Genomic DNA, 3,418 nt, shown 5'->3' with positions numbered 1-3,418 from the left:
GCTCTTGTTGTGGGATGCTCATTCTGTGGATCCCTGCATGGAGCAATCCTTTTGCTCCTCAGCCCACTAGCCTCATGGAGCTGCCCAGGTGAACAGAGATGGATGCATAGATTGTGCAAAAACTTCTGAATGTTTATTCTTTTTATGGCTATAATGTCCACAGTCTCTGGCTGTGGGGGCCCTGTGGTATAAGGTGTTGCCCAAAAATAGTCCCTTCCCTAAAGAGTTAATAATTAAGGATTAATATTCCCGCAAAGTGAGAAGTACACAGAATTTTGTTGAAAGTTGAAGCTATTTAGAGTGATTTCATTGCAAGGCTGAGGTATAATATGAACTAGTGTCATACAGCTGGGACTGGGGTTTCGCAGCCCAAAAATCCACTAAGGTGCTGGACGCGCACGTGGTTCTCCCTCGCTCCTGCTGGGCACGGGCTGTTCGCTTCTCCGCTTGCGTCCACCTGCAGCTCGCTGCGGCTGAGCCCCTCAGGAGCAAGAAGCTTTTTAATCTTCACCCTGAACTCAGCTGTGTGGGTTTGCTGCGCCGTTTGGCTTCTTTTTGCTGTCTCCCACGTGCTCCGAGGCTCACCTTTGCTTGGCTCTGACTTGGTCTTCAGTTGCCCAAACCCCTCATGGGGACAAGAGCCATTAATTCCCAACAGAGCAGCTCTGCTGGGTTGTGGTAACAGCATCGGATGGCTAGATCTGCTCTCGACCTACCGTGCCCATGTCTGTAACACCCTCTGGCTGTCTCAGGCAGTAAAGGCTGTATCTGCCCGCAGCCTTTGCACGTACCTGGGCTGCACTGTGGGGATCTCACAGAAAACAGCGCAACAGCTCCACAACCCTCCCATGCTTCAGCATGGAAAAGTCTGGGCTTGAAAATAAGGTTGACACTCTTTGCTGCTCTCAAGCCAGGAAAGTTTAATAGGGCGTTTGGGGCTGTTAAAGCAAAGCTCCTGTTTGCAGAATCGTGCGGTCCCTGCATCGCAGCCAGCAAGGCAGCGTCCCAGCCTGTCGCCTGACTGGGCTCGTTTTGTGCTTGCGCTGGAAGGTGCTACATGAAAAAAAGCTTTTTCGGTTGCCACTACATCAGCAGGTAGACTTTTTCCACCCCGTATGTCTAGACTTAACTCTCAGCGCTGGTAAGATCTGTCACACTGGTCCTATAAAGGGGAATAACCTTTCTGAGCAGACCGAGTGATAGCATCGCTCTTCTGCTTATCCAGTCAGCCCTGCTGCGGTTTGCAAGTCGATGTTAAATATGAGAAGCTTCTCTGTATGACTGTGTCTATTTGGGATCACCTGCTCGAGGCCATGGCTAACTATGCACAGAATCCACCAAAACGGGATCATTTTATCCCAGCAGAGAGGGGACACCCCAGCCTTTGGGCTTGGGAGACTGCAGCGAACGACAACAAAACAAAAACAATTTGCGTGCGTGTAAAACGAAAAGTCTTTTTCAACTGGCTTGCTGCAAGGTGGACCACACTGGTGTGACCATGTAACCTAAAAATGCTGGCAGCTACCAGGGGTAGCGACGGGGACGCTGCGGGGACGCAGGCGCGGCGGGCGGCGCGGTGCCCTCCCGACAATCAGATCTTTCCAGCCCTTGTGAAATTGTAGCTTGACAGCAGCAGAACTTCTTGACATGTTTTGATGTAAGTATAACACTGTATTGTAGTTAAGTGGTATATGCCAATATGTTAATAGTGTATACCGGTTAGTTAGGGTTTGCTAATGTACTACATTTCAATAAAAAGCAATTTAAAAATACGGAGTGTGTGAACTTGGTGTCTCTCAAAACAGAGGAGGATGAGAGCATTGCCCAGTGACTCCAGTCCCTCCAGTATTTCTTTTATATATATATATTAGAGGACAGTATGGAACAACATTGTCAAAAGATCTATTTTCAGAGAGGATTTTTCCCACTCTGCAGTAAATACCATTTTATTTTGCTGTACTAGTGCCTGGAAATCTCAGGCCATTAAAGACCACATGGTTCAAAGTGGTTTATGAATATACAGGAGACACTAATCCTCCTTCCCACACAGCATTTGCCACCTGAAAGATGGCACATAGCGAGCAGGAACAGAGGGAGTAACAGAGGGGAGGGTCCTTCAGCATCTTCCCCCAGTGTTTGAACCCTTCCTGCAGCACATCCAGCCTTCAGAAACCACCGTGCTGCTCCCAAACAGAGCCATGCCACCAGGATGAAGGCAGAGCCTTGAAAGCTCAGCCAGCTAATAAATATTTATATTACAGTAGTGCACAAAGGCTCTAGCGGGGATTAGGGCACTGCACTTACACAGAAGACAGATCATCCCAGGGTTAAAGGATTCATAGCCTAAAGAAAACATGGCATTCCCGCCTTCCTGGGAGCTGGGCAATAAGCACAGAGACGGTAGATGTCAATGTTTTCTGCTGTTGTAACACTTCCAGATTTTGCAGGGAGACTCTCTAACGGTTATTAAAACAAGAACAGCAGTTCGCTAAATTGCTGGGAAGCACTTGGCTCTGCAGCCAAGAGATGAGAAGGAACCGCATCTCCCACTCTCCTGTTTGCTGCAAAGACCGTCCTTGGACTCGATCGCCAGCCCTGTATGGGCTCCAGGGCCGCAAAATGAGGACCAAAACGGAGCCGGCTGCCGGAGGTGGATGCTGGGCACCCTGTCCCGGCGGGGCGCGGGCTGGCTCGCCCAGGCTGAGATGCTGGTGGTGCTCGGCGGTGCGTGTGCTCCGTAGCAAAAAGGGTAAATGAATTCCCCTCTCCCCAAAGGGGCATGAAAGCGTGGCCAGCCTGGGCAGGAGAGCTGGACGTGTCCCCGCTGTGCAGGGGGCTGGGGACCGCAGGGGAGGGCGGCGATGGGGACGGCACTTTGGAGAGGAGGCTGTAGTCCCTCGCACAGCTGCACTGGGAGCTCCCTGCCAATAAATTACTGCGTGTACAACGGGAGGGAGCATTTAAATAATCTGTCTTGGTTAATGGCAGCTTCAATGGGTCCCACGGGACTGCACAGGAAGATTTTTCATTTGCCTGATGTTTTACTATATAAGCGCATTACTCTCGTCAAATTCGAGCCACTCTGGCAAAGGTCTTTTCAGTGCAGGGTGCCACGGAGAGGCAGAGGAGGCGGCCCGCTCTGCAGGGCGCGGAGGTGAACGCCAGCTGCCCGCCGAGGGCGGTACACGGGCCGCACGCGGGGGAGCGGGGCTCGAACCGCCGACCTCCCTCCCGCGGGGCCGCGGCCCTCGCTCCCGCGCCACGGCGGCAGCATGGCACCGCCCCGCTGCCGTGAGGGGGCCGGGCCGCTAGAGGGCGCCGTGGCCGCCGGCGCGGCCCTGTGACCGGTCGGCGCGGCCCGGCCGCTCCCCGTGCGCCGCCCGCCCGCTCCGGCCGGGCCGAGCCCAGCCCCGCCGCG

Source organism: Gavia stellata, chromosome 16, assembly GCF_030936135.1.
Source record: "Gavia stellata isolate bGavSte3 chromosome 16, bGavSte3.hap2, whole genome shotgun sequence".
NCBI classification, from domain to species: domain Eukaryota; kingdom Metazoa; phylum Chordata; class Aves; order Gaviiformes; family Gaviidae; genus Gavia; species Gavia stellata.
This window is presented reverse-complemented; position numbering follows the sequence as displayed.